Source organism: Mauremys reevesii, linkage group 5 (genome assembly GCF_016161935.1).
Source record: "Mauremys reevesii isolate NIE-2019 linkage group 5, ASM1616193v1, whole genome shotgun sequence".
Lineage (NCBI taxonomy): Eukaryota > Metazoa > Chordata > Testudines > Geoemydidae > Mauremys > Mauremys reevesii.
In genome coordinates, this window is record NC_052627.1 from 73,378,345 (window position 1) to 73,397,010 (window position 18,666).

At 39.1% G+C, this 18,666-nt stretch overlaps 1 long non-coding RNA gene across 6 annotated transcripts in view; it reads right to left on the minus strand.

Moving 5' to 3' along the window:
• Nucleotides 1-10,909, minus strand: part of LOC120405722 — an 83,195-nt gene extending 72,286 nt beyond the window's left edge. For 4 of the 6 annotated variants that reach the window (XR_005598806.1, XR_005598805.1, XR_005598801.1 and 1 more), the window contains exons 1-4: nt 10,794-10,869; nt 10,477-10,581; nt 9,329-9,479; nt 4,221-4,325 (exon numbers count right to left, since the gene is read on the minus strand). This is a non-coding gene — a long non-coding RNA (uncharacterized LOC120405722). Of the gene's footprint in view, nt 1-4,220; nt 4,326-9,328; nt 9,480-10,476; nt 10,582-10,793 lie in introns of all 6 variants that reach the window. The other 2 variants (XR_005598803.1, XR_005598804.1) reach the window with 2 other exon arrangements.
• Between the last annotated feature and the right edge of the window lie 7,757 nt (nt 10,910-18,666).

The following is an 18,666-nucleotide window of genomic DNA, read 5'->3' on the forward strand; positions in this document are numbered from 1 at the left end:
AAATGGGAAAGGTTAAAGGAAAACACATCACCCTGCTCTGTGGCAGGGAACATTACAAATAGTGTCTCTGGATATCAAGGCACTTTGCAGTTTGTTCCTTGTAGGTCCCAGGTGTCCTTCTCAGGCCCTGGCAGTGCTGCAGGGATGCTGCGGGTTGGACACTTACAATGGTGGTGGCCATACAACTCCGGGCTTTGGGTGGTGGGACCCTTCTTCCCAGCATCAGCCCCCCGTCGGGTTAAGATCCTCCTCCCAGTTTGGCCTGCAAGGACCCTTGGCTAGGGGTATCTTTCTGTGCTGGGCCCTTTGCCCAAGGTCCCCCTCTGGCTGGCCCCAGTTGCTCACCACACCTGGCTCTGTGGCTGCAGCTCTGCTCCCAGCACAGGATCTGCTCTCCCTGGGCTGTGTCTCTGGCCCCTCTGGCTCTGTCACAGCTCTACTCCCCAGCTCAGCTTGGGCCCCTGCTTTCTCCTTAGCTTGGCCCCACTCTGCCTGATGCACGCAATTCCAGATCACATGGAGGACAGGACCCCTCTGGCCTCCTGACTCCCTGATTAGCCTGCCCGCCCTGACAATCAGGCTGACTTGGAGCATTGGCCTCACCCCAATCTTTTAGTGCTGCGAGCTAGCCAACCAACGCCCCCCCCCACACTGAATGTTAGTAAGGGGGCAATAGTCCTCTTACATCTGCGCTACTGCTGCTGGTGGCATCTGCTTTCAGAGCTGGGCAGCTGGAGAGTGGCAGCTGCTGGCCAGGAGCCCAGGTCTGAAGGCAGAGCCGCCGCCAATAGCAGCGCGGAAGTAAGGGTGGCATGGTATGATATTGCCACCCTTACTTCTGTGCTGCTGCTGGCAGGGTGCTGCCTTCAAAGCTGGGTGCCTGGCTAACAGCCGCCCAGGTCTGAAGACAGTGCAGAAATAAGGATGGCAATATTCAAATCCCTAAAATTACCTTGTGATCCCCTGCACTCTCTTTTTGGTCAGGACCCCAATTTGAGAAATGCTGGTCTCCCCTGTGAAATTTATATAGTATAGGGAAAAAGCACACAAAAGACCAGATTTCACAGTCTGTGATGCATTTTTCATGGCTGTGAATTTGGTGGGCCCTACCTATTGCTTGAGAGCAACCAGTAGCACCAAAAGTGATCTTTTGGGAACTAGAAGTGTCTGTGTCATTTGTTGATCAGGGTATATCAAGGTTATTCATAATCATAGAGCTATGACACTAACCTGTTTTCCACTATCCACTTCCAGAGTCTGCTTATTTTGTTTATAAATTAAATGTAAATTGTACATACACCTTTTGCTATATAAATCACTTAAAAAGATATAAGTTGGTATATCTAAAACTGTCATACTATAGACTCAAAGACTCATGGACTTTAAAGTCAGAAGGGACCTTATGTTCATCTAGTCTGACCTCCTGCACAATGTAGGCCACAGAATCTCACCCACCCACTCCTGTAACAAACCCCTAACCTATGTCTGAGTTACTGAAGTCCTCAAATTGTGGTTTGAAGTCTGCAAGCTGCAGAGAATCCTCCAGCAAGTGACCCGTGCTCCATGCTGCAGAGGAAAGTGAAAAACCTCCAGGGCCTCTGCCAATCTGCCTTGGAGGAAAATTCCTTCCTGACCCTAAATATGGCGATCAGTTAAACCCTGAGCATGTGGGCAAGACTCACCAGCCAGCATCCAGGAAATAATTCTCTGTAGTAACTCAGATCCCACTCCATCTAACATCCCATCCCAGACCACTGGGCATACTTACCTGCTGATAATCAAAGATCAGTTGCCAAATTAATTGCCAAAATTAGGCTATCCCATCATACCATCCCCTCCATAAACTTATCAAGCTTAGTCTTAAAGCCAGATATGTCTTTTGCCCCCACTACTCCCCTTGGAAGGCTGTTCCAGAATTTCACTGCTCTAATAGTTAGAAACCTTCGTCTAACTATATGCCGTTAGGACTCAATTCTGAACTCCTTGTAGTCAATGGACAACTTCCATGGAATTAATGGACCAGGATTTGGCCTTTTGAAAAGTTATTTATTGAGACTTAACGCATGAGATCTCTTCTGAAGCCTCTGCTTATTTGGGTGGATTTAGAATTGGAGGCCTACTAATTAATGTGGTTTTAGGTTTCCAAAAGGGATTAGTCTTGTACTGACCCTGTTCATCAAGATTTTGGGGAGGGGGGGAAACATAATTACAGTAAAAACTGTCCTAAAAAGTAACTGATATTGCCAGCTACAAAATCTCCTTCCTGAATTTGCTAACTCAAAGTTAAGCCACATTATTTTATCTGTTAATGGGGAAATGGATTAATGACCACTCGGACATATTTAACTGTATCAAACAGATTGTGAACAACATGCTTGGGTGTCTGGAAATTAGAAATGCCTACACTCCAGTGTAGAATACAAATGGACAAGGGAGTCAAAAGAAACGTATCAAGTAATCTTAGTGCAGTCTGAGAGGAAGAACTAAAGCCATCTCAATGAAATCTTACTATCCCTGTACCTCTGGGAAGCAGGACAGCAAGATTCCATGGTCAGCTATATGAAATGCTGTGGAAAAGTCTAGCAACAACTATGGACAATAACTCATTTTCATGGTGTGATAAATTTAGGGGGTGAGGGTAACTCTCTTTTATGGACACCCAGCCAGCGATCTAGCCATAAAGTCCCTCTTGGTGGCTGTTCCCTGCTTGCTTTACCTGTAAAGGGTTAACAAAGTCCTCCACGTAAAGGAAAGGCAGTGGGCCAAAGAGCCAATGGGAAGGCTAGAACTTTTTTAAATGGGGGGGGGGGGGAACTTCCCCTTTGTCTCTGTTGTTTTTCACCAGGAAAGAGGGGAATAGGGAGCAGTTATGCTATGAGAAGCTTTAAGCCTGGTATGATCGTAGATCAGCAGATCATACCTAGAACTACTTATTTGGAACCTCCAGATGTGTAAGTAGATCAGGAATGTTTAGAAAGATGCAATTAGGTTTATTTCTGTTTATTTCTTATGGCTTGTGAACTCCTCTGTGCTAACCCCAGATGCTTTTGTTTGCTCGTAACATTTAAGCTGAACCCCCAATAGAGCTATTTTGGGTGCTTAAGTTTTGGAATTGCTCTTTTAAAATCTAGCAGAAGCCTAAGTTCCAGATGTATTTTCTTGCTTTTTTTTAAATAAAATTTACCTTTTTTAAGAACAGGATTGGATTTTTGGTGTCCTAAGAGGTTTGTGTGTATGTTGTTTAATTAGCTGGGGGCAACAGCTGATTCCCTTTGTTTTCTTTCTCAGCTCTTCCCCGGGGCGGGGAGGGAGAAGGGGGTGAAAGGGCTTGAGGTTACCCCACAGAAAGGAATTCCCAAGTGCACCTTTCTGGATTCCAAGGGGTTTGCATTTGGGTGGTGGCAGCATCTACCCAGCCAAGGTCAGAGAGAAGCTGTAGCTTTGGGAGTTTAATACAAGCCTGGAGTGGCCAGTATTATTTTTTTGAATCCTTGCAGGCCACCACTTTCTTCACTCACTGTTCTGAGGTATGATTAAGCATACCTAGTCCATCCCTGACAGCTGTGTGGCTACCTATTCTTAAAAGTTTCCACTAACAGGAATATTTAGCAGATGTTTTAATGGAAAACAGCAATTATCATGAGCCCTACAAATGTGGAGCAATTTCCAATTCTCAAAAGAAGGAGCAAGATTATATCCCTATCATGCAAGCAGGAGTGTATTGGGGCCTGTAAGTGCATGTTTTATCCATATTACTACCTAGGTAACAAACTGGGTGTCATACATAAACCTGATTTAGCTTAGCTAGCTCTCTGGTGCCTGAAGCAGAGGGACATTTACATTTTGCAGAATAGTTAAAGTGAAAAATGCAAAAAAAGTTTATGATCCTTCAAGTGATTGCTGCCAATTACTGCTATTTCTGAAATCCTGCTGAGATTTCATTGCATACCTTGTATTTAATATTTATAGAATTAGGGGATCTATGTGGGTATTGCTGAGGAATTGAAACATCTTTGATAAAAGCACATCAGTAGTCATGTCACTCAAAGTAGCAAGGAGTGATATGTAAATACACAATAGTACCACTGCCTACTGCTAAATGATTGATTTGTTTAGAAAAAATTAGGCACTTATTCATAAAAAACCCATGTACAACAGAGTTATGAAACAACATTCAACCTTTAAGAAGAGACAGTGAAATAAGGGTCTCTTGAGCTTACCCCACTCAGGATTCTTGGTCAAAAGGAGTGAAGGCGTATTCTTCCATAAAGTGTAATGCTGCAGGACTGCAGTCCAATGGACTCATGGGATTTTCTTAATCACCACTGATGAGAACAAAAGCGTAAATAAGCCTAAGGTGACAGCTAGTTATTTTTGTATCTATTTCAAATTACTTCTCTGAATTACCGTTGTTGGTCGTTGACCCATGGGTGGCGGGTATAATAGGCCAGAGGAGGCTAAGCCTCCCTTAACCTGGGCCGTGGCTCCACCCTCCCTCCCCCTCTCCCCCGAAGCTGGCGGAGGCTCAGCTCAGGCCGGTGGCCTGGAGCTCGGGGCTCGGCCGTTTAGTGGCCAACGGTGGCTCGGGCTGGCCTAGGGGTCCGGCCAATGCTCGGGCCAGCCTGGAGGTTGAGCTGATGATTGGGCCGGCCAGTGGCTGTGGGTCAGGCTGGCTGGGGCAGGCAGACCGGTGCTGAGGCCTGCCGGAGTGGATAGGGGGTGGGCAGGCTGGTGGCTCAGGGCAGCTGGGGCAGGCGGGTGGGCCGGTGCTTGCAGTGGTTCAGCTGGGGCTCCTCTGGCCAAATTGGGGGGATTGGTGGCTCGGGGGTCTGGTGGGTGAGGCAGGGGAGGGATAGGAGCAGGGCCTCAGGCAGAAGGGGCGGGGCTGGGGCCTTGACTTAGTTGTAATTGAAGTGCAGGTGAGGCAAAAATCCTACCTTCCTCAGTTCAAGATTTTAAAAAAAGCTTCTGAGAAGCGTGCTTGGCATTTGCACTTAGAGAAAGTCTTTTAAAAGATGAAGTCTCGTTGGTTTGCATCTTCCAAAACATTTGACTCCGTTTTTATGTCCAATTTTCCAGTCCCTCTCCATACAGAGTGCCAAGTGAATTTTGAGAATTTATGTAAAGTCTGAAAATGGTTTAAAAAATCAATAGAGAAGATATGGGGGCTAAATCCAGACTCATTTACATGTAAGTGCCTGAGGTAGGCAATGAAGTGAATGATAGAGTTTAGCCTATGGTTTATAAAAATGGACCTTTACATTTTGTGCTAACAGACGAGTAGTAACCAACTAGTAACCAACAAACAGCTACAAGAACTTTTTGTTTTTGGCCTGGCCAGAGTAAGTTCTACAGAGAAAGACTGGAGATCAGAAGTCAGCACACTTGAAATTACTCTTACAACCTGCTAACACCACCTTAAAACACCACTTCTACAGCAGTAAGACTTGCACTGGAGATGTAAGAGAGAATAATTTGGTGAAGACAGATATTTCGTAGGTAGATGTGGTTCAACTATCTGTGGAAAACAATTTGTTGGATTTGGTCTCTTTTTGTCCATGAATTGTGCAAAAAAAGATTTTAAAAAGCATTCATTTTTGTTATTGTTCAACAAATAGATTTATATAAATTTCTTGTAGTGAATTCTCAGAATATTCAGCACTTGCAATTTGCTCTTCAGTTTGTCCAGCTTTGAATAGGTCTGTATTTGTGAATAAGATTTCTTACTATACACCAGCACTCCACATCCTCGATCAGAGGCCTTGCCACATCCCAGTGAGTATGCCGAAGTCACATTATGAGTCCACAGCCACACAATTAGTAACAGAGAAACTAACTAAACATATCAAAATTATGGTGTATATGACATCCATCATATTAGTGATTAATCAGTAGTGCTACCAGTCAGTAAGTGACTGAGCGAAGAGCTACAAAAGGCTCTCTCAAAACTAGGTGACTGGGCAACAAAATGGCAGATGAAATTCATTGTTGATAAATGCAAAGTAATGCACATTGGAAAACATAATCCCAATTATACATATAAAATGATGGGGTCTAAATTAGCTGTTACCGCTCAGGAAAGAGATCTTGGAGTCATTGTGGATAGTTCTCCGAAAACATCAATTCAATGTGCAGCGGCAGTCAAAAAAGTGAACAGAATGTTGGGAATCATTAAGAAATGGATAGATAATAAGATAGAAAATATCATATTACCTCTATATAAATCCATGGTACGCCGACATCTTGAATATTGTGTGCGGATGTGGTCGCCTCAAAAAAGATATATTGGAATTGGAAAAGATTCAGAAAAGGGCAACAAAAATTATTAGGGGTATGGAACATCTTCTGTATGAGGAGAGATTAATAAGATGGGACTTTTCAACTTGGAAAAGAGACGACTAAGAGGGATATGATTGAGGTCTATAAAATCATGACTGGTGTGGAGAAAGTAAATAAGGAAGTGTTATTTACTCCGTCTCATAATACAAGAACTAGGGGATCACCAAATGAAATTAATAGGCAGCAGGTTTAAAATAAACAAAAGGAAGTATTTCTTCACACAGTGTACAGTCAACCTGTGCAACTCTTTGTCAGAGGGTGTTGTGAAGACCAAGACTATAACAGGGTTCGAAAAAGAACTGAATAAATTCATGGGAGGATAGGTCCATCAATGGCTATTAGCCAGGATGGGTGGAGATGGTGTCCCTAGCCTCTGTTTGACAGAAGCTGGGAATGAGCAACAGGGAATGGATCACTTGATGATACCTGTTCTGTTCATTCCCTCTAGGCACCTTGTATTGGGCACTGCTGGAAGACAGGATACCTGGCTAGATGGACCTTTGGTCTGATCCAGTATGACCATTTTTAAGTTCTTAATTGTCCTGCCTTCAGGGTATATTCAGTCAGTGTGAAGAGGGTGGCTTACCCCCTTACGGGCCAGAGGCCTGCGTCCAGCCAAGGGGATTACTGAAAAGGCACACCTGAGAGAGATCTGCTGCCTCGCTATACAGAGTCACAAGAAGCAGAAGAGGATGGGGCTTAGAAAGTTGCAGGAACTGCAGAGAAAAGAGGCCTGCCAGTAGTTTGGTAGGAGATATCTTTTAGGGCAGGAACTAAGGCCAGGAGGGTAATTGCCTAATGTTGTTACTTTCATTTTGGTTTGCTGTTTTTGGAAAACAAATAAAGCTCAGCCAGAAGGGCTGGTGAGACTGATCTGTGTGGAGTTTAGCTGGGGAGCCCAGAAGAGGGGAAAGATTGATGACAGGAGGTCTGCAGATTGACCTCAGTGCATGACGGGCTGCTTGAGAGGCGGATGACTTTACCACTTGAATTTATTATTATTTTTATATTATGGATGGGTAAGATAAATGTTTATTTTTAAGCATTTTTTATTGTTATTGACTGAAATTTTCACAGTTGTGGAGAATCATCATTTATGTAACACATTCATAGTTTAATATAAAGCTTTATAACCATTAAAACACAAATTGTCAAAATATACTAAATAAATATCCTTAAATTAAACTCTAAGCTCTCAAGCAGTATTTTTCTGACTTTGCCTATCTGTACATTCCAATTATTATCAATGGAAACATCTGTTTGTTTTTTGTGTGTAGGGTAAAATCAGTATTTACCAATAAATATCTAATTTTCCCAAGCCTGCCTACAACACTGTGAGAGGTTGTTTTAATTATTTAATGCTCCTATCTCATGTTTCATTGGCTGCATACTGATTCTCTAATCTGCTGTGGGTGGTGATTTGCAATCAACCAAAAAACTCTTCTTTATCTCGTTTATGCAGTTTAAATAATCTTACTGAAGCAGCTATTTTTCTAAATTGGTTCTAGATTCCTAGGCCCAAATTTTCAGAGGGGCACACAAAACATCCATGTTTGTATGTGCACCCATTTAAAAATGTGCCCCTTAAATACTATTATTCTAGAGAGATCATTTTATATGGTCAGTAACAGATGTCATTTGTGCTATTCATTTGTTGAAAAGAGTTCATTCTGTAGAATTTATTTTTTTTTTAAAAAAAAAGCTTAGAACAGCCATTTCTGGGTTAAATCTGCAGCCACAGTAAAGGAGGCTAACACTGACAAACTGGCCCAAAATACATAGTTATAATATACTTTATATGAAATACATCTGTACATTTCATTGGTCAGAGTTGGAATTAGAGTTGACCTTTATATCAGAAGGTCATTTTTGTTTGGACTAATTCAATTTTTCTGTCTGGTTCATGCATCGGTACATAACAGTTATTTATTCAGCTATTTTCCATGGTTAATTCTCAAGCAGCCAATCAGTCATAGATTATGTTGACATCTTATGAACTTTCACATACTTTTCACCGTTAAACTTAGGGTAAATTTTTAGGCCAATAATCACAACAGACTCTAGTAGAGTTATCCTTTTTTATGGCATGATTTGTTGCAGGAGTTACAAGATTCCATGGGATTGACTGTTATTTCAAGAAAACTGAATTTTACTGCCTATACTGTGGGATATCATAAGAACTTGTATGTCAACTAATACATTTTGAGTGTTACTACCATAAAATTAGTGTAATTCCTTGTGCAAAAGTCAACAAGCTAATAAAAATATCAAGCCAAGCCCTTTGAAGGAGACTGCCAGTTTTCTGACAACACTTTCATGAGGTCACTGTGTCATTTCATAATCTCTTGTGTTTTCTTTTGCCTACCTCTACTGTCAACCTCAGTCACAAAGTAAGACAGTATAAGCACTTATTCATGAACATTGTGAGAAGCTGCTTGACATTCAAACTTCAAAAGAGATTTCTTGTGGCACAATAATTCCTATGCTTTGACAACCAATGGCAAAATGAAATGCTTATGAAATATTTATGATCATTTCATTCCAAACATATGTGATTGTATATATTTCCTAGGATGACTTCTAGCCATAACGGCATCCAGAAAGTATTTTTCTAAAAAACATGTAAACAAAAGGTGTTATTCTTATATCCTGAAAGCATGAGTGATAAAAACAATACAGATTATTGGAAAGAGCAAAGTTCCACCTCTGCAAGTGCAGGAAATTGGTAATGTGATATATTTCTATGTTACAATAATAGAGGTTTTCCTTAATTCTATAAATAGTCAATGTGCATGCAACCAAGTAGTTGCCTTCTGTGTGTATACAACCAGTTATATTTCAGAGGTACATGAGCCTTTTCCTCACGTGATGAGCCCATTCCCAAGCAGACATTACACTTTGTCGGGTGACCCTACATTTGTAACAAATAGCACAATATATAATTTTTCAAATTTACTCCAGGAAAAGACTTGTTATATTGGTGACATACCTTGGTAAAGTTCTGATTCAGCTGTTATCCAGAAGGTTCATAATGATCAGGATATACTGAACTTGAACCAAAATTCCTTAGTGATCGTGATAGCTTACAAATACTCTTCTACCTGTGGTGCTCCTGGGTTTTCCAGTACAACAGGAAAGACCTAGTTAAAACAATAAAAATACCTGTCTTCACTTCTGGGTCATTCTTGTATAATTAAAAATAGAGATGGGCTCAGGCTGCATAATCTGGATCTGAACATTAATCTCCCCAAGGTTTGGTGGTGTTTTAGTCCAGTATTTATTTATTAATGTTTACACTGCCTCCTCTCTGCCCTCATGCTCCTTTCTTTTGTTTCTCTCACTTCAGTTGTCTGCTCCCAATGAAGGAAGGGGACAGGGAATCAATTATTTACTATAGATTGATTATATTCTAACTGGTCTGGAGATATTCCTTCACCACTAGCTATGAGAATAGGGATCTTGAAATTCGATGGTGAATCGTTGTTTACTACTCCTGAGAATCAGAGTATTGGTGGGGGGGAAGTTGTATGTGGTTTTTAAGCACATTTTTTTTACAGTTCCTAAATCCCTTCAGATTACAAAACTGTTTCGATTTTAAACCTATTACTAATCATGTTTTTTTACAGGAGCTTCTCACTGTCCAGCCTCAAATACTTAGGTCCCTTTTAAAATGGGATTTTCTGGCAAAAAAATAGACTCAAGCAAGAAAAAGCTAAAGTTTTCCTGGAAAGAACATAGTATTGGAGAATTTTAGTCTTTGTATTGCTCCATGAGTATCTATTATGGTAATAAGACAATCAAATAATTTCTTAAGATCTCTTGGAGTAAAAAATCTCATTTACTCACTAATATCTGGCTACCACACAGTTTGAAAAATGCAAATGTTGTTGCTTTTCTGTCAAATGGTATCTAGGGCTCTTTAAACTGAATCCACAACACCATGTAAAAAACATCTGTCCCCACCTATTCTGACTTTTACTTGAATTTGGCATCACTACCCCCTGTTCAGTGCGTGAGGTTACAGTTAATATGATGTAACAACAAGAATTATCCTAAGTACGGTTCTTCTGCCTCTTAGTCATACAATAAGAATAACATTACATTACCCATGCATTCAAAATAAGAATGAAATTTTACCCCAAACTGGTCAGTTTAGCAAAGCAGATCTTTCTGCTGATCGCCTACACAGAGTTGGTCTGTCTATGCAAATACAGTCTGCTCCTGATTTCCTTTGCCCCAGTTCTTCAATAAAAGGGAGAGGAGAGGTCATTCAGACACTGGCTTACAGGAGCAGGGAGTGAACTTGAGCGTCCCACAACCTAGGTGTGTGCTTTAACCTGCTGGGCTGTAAAGTTATTCTCACATCCATTCCCTGCCCCAAAGGCTATGAATAACCATTAAGCCAAGGAAAGAGAGTGTGACTGACTGTACATCCCAATGGTTAGAGCACTCACCTAGAATTCACTCACATTCTGAGCCTCACGAAATTTGTAGTAGTCTGTTCCAGTGTATTGGTGGAGCCTGTTAGTGAGATAGGGTCTAAGCTCTGAAATTTAGTTCCTGAATGGTGTTTGGCAGTTGAAAAAAGTTCAGTGTTCCAATCCATGTTTTCAGTTGAGGCTGATATCTAAAAGGTACAAAGCTAACATTGAACTTTGGAATCTCTCATACTACATGAGCAAGTTATTTGCCGATTCTGTATCTCACACACAAAGTGCAAGATCATTTTTTGTTTTGTTATTAAAAATCTGCTAGTAAAACAAGGAAGAAATGTCAGTTCTAGGTCTATACTACATAGCCGCAAGTTAGGATACATATATGGCAACAAAGAGCACACTAGACTATATGGTATTTAATTTTGCTAGCAGTTTTAAAAATATTGAGAAGGATTCACATCAGAACATGCAATTTAAGTTGGTTCCTAGAGAGGAGGGAGACAGCACAATTTCACCGAATGTAATATTTCTCAAAACCCATTATTTGTTTTGCCTGTTTTTCTCTTATATGCATTTTAACTGCAAACACTCTGTAGATGACTTAAGTAGTACAGGTATAAAACTCAAGACAAGGTGGAGCAAGTTACTCAAAGCCTGTGAAAGCAGCAAAGAATCCTGTGGCACCTTATAGACTAACAGACATTTTGCAGCATGAGCTTTCGTGGGTGAATACCCACTTCGTCGGATGCAAGTTACTCAAAGCCTGTGTTTATCAATAAGGGGTTCTCAATACCTTATGTGACATTTACCTTAGAGGTGGTGACTTGAATTGCAAGCCAACAAGTGAATGAAGAAAGGACTAGGAAACAAAACAAATGTAAGAGAATTATTCATACCAATCCTCACACATTAACCTTGTAATTGTCTTGAAAAGTTGTGTGTACAATCCCAGGCACTTGTAGTTTTGACAGTTTATCTCACACTTCTACTATTTCCCCCCTTCATGGGGTAATATTCTGAAGGTTCAAATATTCTTGAGCAGTTTTTTATACATATTTTTCCCACCATAAATTATTCATGTTGTCTTAAATTAACTTTTTAAAATATTGTCATGTACATGGCTAGGGTAACTCCACTGAAGTTGCAAAAAGTATTATTTTGTCTCATTTATTCTACCTCAGCTAATGCAAAGAACAGTTTAGTCAACATTTAAAGTTTCAACTCCTATCTGCCCCTCAAACTGAATTTTAAGATAGGGATACAGCACAGGATTTGATATACAGGGATGTAAAAGCGAGACGCATTAACAAGTGTAATGCAATAAATTGTCAGAAGACTCACAGAGAATCATATTAATCTAGAATGCATATTTTCATATAATTTGGTCAAAAACAGAGCAAATGGAGTTCAATTATCTGCATTAGATTGACAGTCAGCTGACACAAGCTACCTCTAATAGCAAACTGAAGAGGAAAGTAATTTATCACAATAAAGAAGCATAGTAAACCTATCAGAGCAGCAGTTTTAGGAAACACATTCCAAGTTGCCTGCCCAGACAGCAGGTTATGCAAAGTGATTAATCTCAGAGCTCCTCAGCAAATGCAACTTTAACAACACGCTGGAATGATTTGAGAGGGGAGATGCAGTATGTGGATTAATGATTTGCACACTTATATATTCCAACTGTCTCTATATCATTCCATGATCTAATATTGCTTATGTTAATGATGTAATCCACTGAGATCACTTATGGCGGCATAAATATTGAAGTTTGTCTTAGTACAACTTCAGAAACTCACAGCTTTACAGAAGAAATAAAGACTTTCTAGAAGTTTTTTGACTTCTTTAGTTGAGATAATAGTTAGATTTTTTTTGGTCTATTTGCTCTTTCACTTTGATTTTAAAGATAATTTGCTAATCTACACTGCACTGAGAAATCTTGTACACTTTAGTCAGCTCATCAGGACCCCCACCCCATCTCAAATGTCCTTCATGGGGAATTCCTCTGGCACTGAAATGTAGGTACTGTATAATAGAGGAACTGGGAACAACTGAACAAAAACAATCCCCATCTGAAATGCTGTTAGTTTTATTAAATAATAATCACTATTCATTATCCTTTTCTCTCTTGCTGATGATTTGGCATGGAGGGGGGGCAGCATATTGTGCCATCAGATGGAAAATCTGTGTTACAGGCTAACCTTGGGCTCTCACATGGCAACAGCAGTGTCTGGCAGGGATTGCCAGCCTTTTAGAAGTGACTATTGGGTTTTGTAATAAATTAATGGGAGGAAGCAGATAGAACTGATTATGAATCATGATGAAACTATCTTCCTTCCCTGTTCTCATTGCCAGTGAGCTTCTGGAAGAGAAGAATTTGGACAATCAGATGTACTGACATCAGCTGTGTGGCTCAAGCTTACCCCCCAAGGAAGACAGAAATGATGTTGATAGGGACAGATACAGGTTGAGAAACTTGACCTTATCCTTGGTTGACTGCATCTGACCATTGATCATTACGGTAGTTGTTGGGGCAGTTTTAAATTCCTCACTACTCCTACATACACATCTCAGTTGTGGCCAAGACAGCTTCTTCCATTTTTAGCCAGGCCTGTTCCATGTGGACATGGACCTTCCTACCATGAAACATGCCTTGGTCTCCTCCAAACTGAATTACTTCAGCTCGTTCTATCCTGAGTTAAAAGTAGAGTAAATAGAAATGCATTTTAAAGAAAGCCACACTACCCACACTATTTGCATATGTCACTATTCAGCTTATTATAATTCCTTTACACTCTCAAATACCCACAAGCTGTACAAATCTCTTATAGAATATTAAATGCTGCCAGCACATTTTCTATTCAGAGTAAGCACGCAGAGGTTTATTTGAACAACATCAGCAAATGATGAGTAAATATTTCCTCATGAAAATAATTTCATTATATCTTCAATCAGTCCACTAATTCCTTGCTAACTTAGTACATTTTGTGTATATAAAACTATTCATGTGATACTTTATAATCCTAGGAAATTAGATTTGCTCAATTGTTACCTGCTGGGTCCTGTTATATAATTTAACTCAGAAAATGTGTTGCTATTCTGGACTCTATGAATCTACGCTTCACTCATAAATGTGATTCCATGCACAAAACGAGACTTGGGTCTTTGATTTTCTTTTCTAATCACTTGCATACAAAAAATTGTAAAGCACATTCTTATACTGGCAGGCAGATGAGCTACCATTTTCATCATACATTTTTAAGAATGTATCTTATTGTATACTTGCTGATGAATATAATCAACATTATGGATCAAAGTGAAAAATATAATATTTAGAGGTGGATTAAGAGATTTGTAGCTAAATGATATACTTGAAGAAATTTCCTATGCCATACAGGTATATGAGCTCTAGTAATACTATAGGTGTCCCTAGAGTGAGTTGTATCAAGAATTTAAAAATAAAATTAGTGATTAAAAGGCAAAGGAGAATTTGTTTAATGGTCCTATTTCTGCTCCTACTGAAATCAATGGCAAAATTCCCGGGGTGAAATACTGAAGTTAATGGCAAGACTCCCATTGGTTTGAATAGGGATATAATTTCTCCCCAGATGATTCCAGCATTTCACGATCAGGCTCTGTACAATTTTGTTATTGTTTTGTTGTAGTTTTGGTGTCTTTTTTTAAGCAAAAAGTTTCTTTAAATAAGAAAACAAAGGAGACTATTTCAAAATGTGGCAAATTACTTACTGCAAAATCCACAAACTGATAAACCTGTAAAGTTTCATACAGAAAGCAGGGCTCAGCCGCCCCCCATTTCACAACTGTGGAGAGAAACACAGACACTACACTCACCTTTATATAAACCATTATCCTAAAGGCTAATCTTGAAAGCTTTTATCACTTGTCTTTTCCTAGTCCACCTTTTGCTCTATTATGGAACAATAGATATGGCTCCGTATATTTACAACTAAAGACCCATTCTGGTCCAAGCATTATTTTAAGCTTTTCCTAATTTTATCAGAGAAAGAAACTCCATTGACTTGCAAATTTTCTTAATTATTCTCAGAGCAGAACAGAATTTGTTTTGAAAATTTGAAGCACATCAGCTATGCTGTTCTTCAGGTAGAACCTAGTGAAAATGAATCTTTCAAAAAAGTTGTACACTCAAAATTCTAAGACCTTTTTTTTAACTTCAGATTTCTAATGCTCTTCTTCTTTCCTAAAAACCAGTATGTTAGCAAAGTTGGTCTAAAAATAAAAAGGATTTTAAAACTTTTTGGGTGAGCTGTCTGGATATATGCAAATGGTTTAGTGACAAACTGAATTTATGTCTCCCACTTTGCAAAGAACTGGATTCAAGCCAGTGATCATAGCAGAAAAGTAAATGCACAGCAGCATGACTAAGGAGAACCAGTTCTTTTAACTCTCTGATGCATGAAAACTAGTTATGCACCTGAAACTGGTTATGCTTCAGTGGGTCTTCAGAGCACTGGGAGTGGATCAGAGAGTCTGTGGAGGAGATCTGGCTATGCAATGGTAAGTCTGATGATCAAGTTAAGTACATTAGTGAGCTTGTGGAGTAGAAATAGATATACATAATTGAACCTGCTAAGGAGAACCTGATCGGCGTAGGAGAGTTTGAGTGACTGGATGAAACAGAGTTTGTGATCTGCAAGTAGAGCTGGTCAAACTCTTTGCAGAAAGCAATTAAATGTTTGTAACCATTTTTCTCCTTTGTGGATTATCCCATGAAGGGCCTCATTTTTATCAATGTCTTTATTATTTGCAATTATTCAAAATCTTATGCAAACATAGTTCAGCCCATGTATTGCTTGACTGCTGATTTGTATGACCATAACTTTCATAGTTTCTAGCATAAATACATGTTCTAGTGCAAATACAAATTGAAACAAATGAACGTGGAAAACCCTACCCTGCCAAACTTCTTCCAATGGGAACACAAGGGACTTAGAAATACTGTCATATCAAATTCATTGGTTTTGCTAACACTAATGTGCATGGACACTTTTTAGCAGCATTTGCTCAGCTCTACTCTTTAATAGCATAAAAATCTTATAAGCAGATTTGACACAAGGGAATGAGAACACAGAAAGCCTTGCCATAAGTATGCCTATACTACATGGTCTAAAAATATATAATAATTTATAAAATGTAAAATGTAAATTTGAAACTAAAGGAGGGGGCAAATTGCAGCCATGCTGATAACAACAAGCAGCAGTAGTTAAACTACCTTCACATTCCAGAATCAGTCAAATGTTTGAAAGAGAGGAATATGTTCATAATATGCCACTCCCTTTAGATGATGATGTTCTGAAACAAAATACTGGAGGTCATTGCTGATACCCCCTTTCTTTCCTCTCTAGACCCCAAGTGCGTTTTATGAAGCAGAATTTTCTGGCACCATTAGAAGATAAAGAAGAGACAAATAGAACGTGTTTAAGAAGAGACGTATTCTATTTACTTTCCTTTCTTGCATAATTATATTTTGTTCTCCATCATACTGCAACAGGTGAGCTGAATGATAAAGGAAAAGAAAACAGTGCAATTCAAAGCAGTTTAGATAATAAGTCTGAGGACCTGAATAAGTGCAGATTGGATTTCAGGCTTATGCTCAAATAAATTTGTTAGTCTCTAAGGTGCCACAAGTACTCCTGTTTTTTGTTGGGTTTTTTTTTTGTATATTTTTGATATCTTTGTATTCCTATAGATTTCTGAAATCATCTGTCCTTGTTTGGGATTGAGTTCCCCATAAGAGAAGATTATAATATATTGATCTTCAACACTATGTCTGGGTTATCTTTCAATACATTTTTATTGTATGTGCTTTCTTAAAATCCTTTCCTACAAATTACTAAAAATCTTTACTTTCAGAGCAATTGTGACAGAGGCATGTGACAGTATTTGAATAATCAAGGCTTTGTCAATCTCTTTCATATAATTCAAAAATTCTCAAGTGTGTGTCCTTTAAAGATCAGCTTTGAAATAAAGCCCAGTGATGGCCAATGGATGAGAATTAAGCTTACTTATAGAAAACTTAGTAAAACTTTTATATCTCAAAAATGTTTAGGAATGAGAGACTCACTATTATTTTGTCCATACTGCAAACATTTATTATAATCCTGTCATTTTAAAAGTTTATATTAAGTCTGAATGCTTTGATAAATATACCTTAATGCATGAACTCTGAAATAGAACATATTTATGATTATTAATAAATATTATTTACAGTCGCATCAAGAGATTCTCATCAGAATCAGGAACCTGTTATGCTAGGTGCTGTGCAAATGTATTAGCAAAGAAAACCAACATCTAGTGACAGTTAAGGTTGCAGCAGAATACTAACTGTACACCCCAAACCCTAAAAAGTATATTTGAGATGTGCCACCTACCTGGTCTGGTTTCAGGCTAGCTGCTGCCTCAGTTACTTCTCACTCACATTGGATCCCCAACCTTCCAGACTAGCCTGATTGCTGCAGTGACTTGGCCTTCTAGCTAAATCATTGAAGAAAAATACTTCTGATGGGGTGGAATTTAAGTACAAACCAAACGTAAAGCAAACAGTTTTCCAGTGCCACGCTCAAGCTGGACCCAGCCCCACCTTCCTGAGTGTGCCTCGTCTCTTCAGCCTCTCCTGAACTCTTTGAGTTTCTCCCTGTTCTCTTTCAAGCAGCAACTCCCAAGCCTTCCTACCTGGAGTCTCCCTTTGCTCTCCACAGTCTTCTACCATATCGCTATGCCTGAAGGCCTGACTGAACCACATGACCCCTATCATGTGACTTTGATTCTTTTCTCTACCTGGAGAAGCAAGCTAAGTGTGTTATAGGTGGGGCTGGAACCATCACCATTACAGGTGAGCACATGTAAATTAGAACTTCAGGGGGAAAGATCTGTACATTTCTTTCCCCCCTTCATATTGCCTAAAAATCTGTTGATGACACACTCCAGTGCCCCAGAAGGCTTTCACTTTCATCTTAAACAAACATCTAAAAGCAATAGGTACTCCAGCTTCATCAGCTTTGCACTCTAACACAAAATCTTAATCGTGACCTCATACATTTTTATAGCAACTACAGCAACAGACTGGCACACCTGACTGTCACACATTCACTCCATGTTGGAACTTATTTTGCCTCAACACTGCTGAGTCAGGAGGAACGGGAGCTGCACACACTTGTGAATCAGAAGGAGAAACTGTGCTGGTGAAATAGCTTCTAGCTATGCCAACTCTCTCGAAGAATGTGAGAGCCTGTGATGTGCCTCAGCCAATTCTTTGTGTCTAACATTTTATCCTCACTTAAAAGATACCAAAAGTAAATAAACTGAGTGCAACCTTTTATGTTTAGCTGTAGAGCTGGTTGGAACTGGAATTTCCACTTTACAGAAAATTCTATTTTTTTTTTGGTCCAAATAGCAAAAAACACTACAATACATTTGCTAATCTGTGCTACAATCAGCTCATCAGTCTCTCCTTCATCAAAAATGTCTTTCCTCTGACACTGAAATGTAGGTACTGTATAATAACGTCAGTTGGAAAGACTGAACAAAAATAATCCCATCTGAAATGCTTTTATTTTTATTGAATAATATTTAATCATTATCATGATGCATTATACCACTGGCTGGTTATTTGGCATGGGAAGGTGGGCTGGGGTTTGATTTTGACATCTTTTTTATTTTATTGACATTTTATTTTATATATTTTTATAATATAAAATATAACAAAATAAAAATATGAAATACAATAGTCATTTCAAAATGAAAACATAAAAAAAAATCTGTTCCAGTAAGATTGGAATCTTAATGAAACATTTCAATTTAAAAACAGATTTTTGTGAAAATCTACACGTTTTCACATCACGTTTGCATGGAA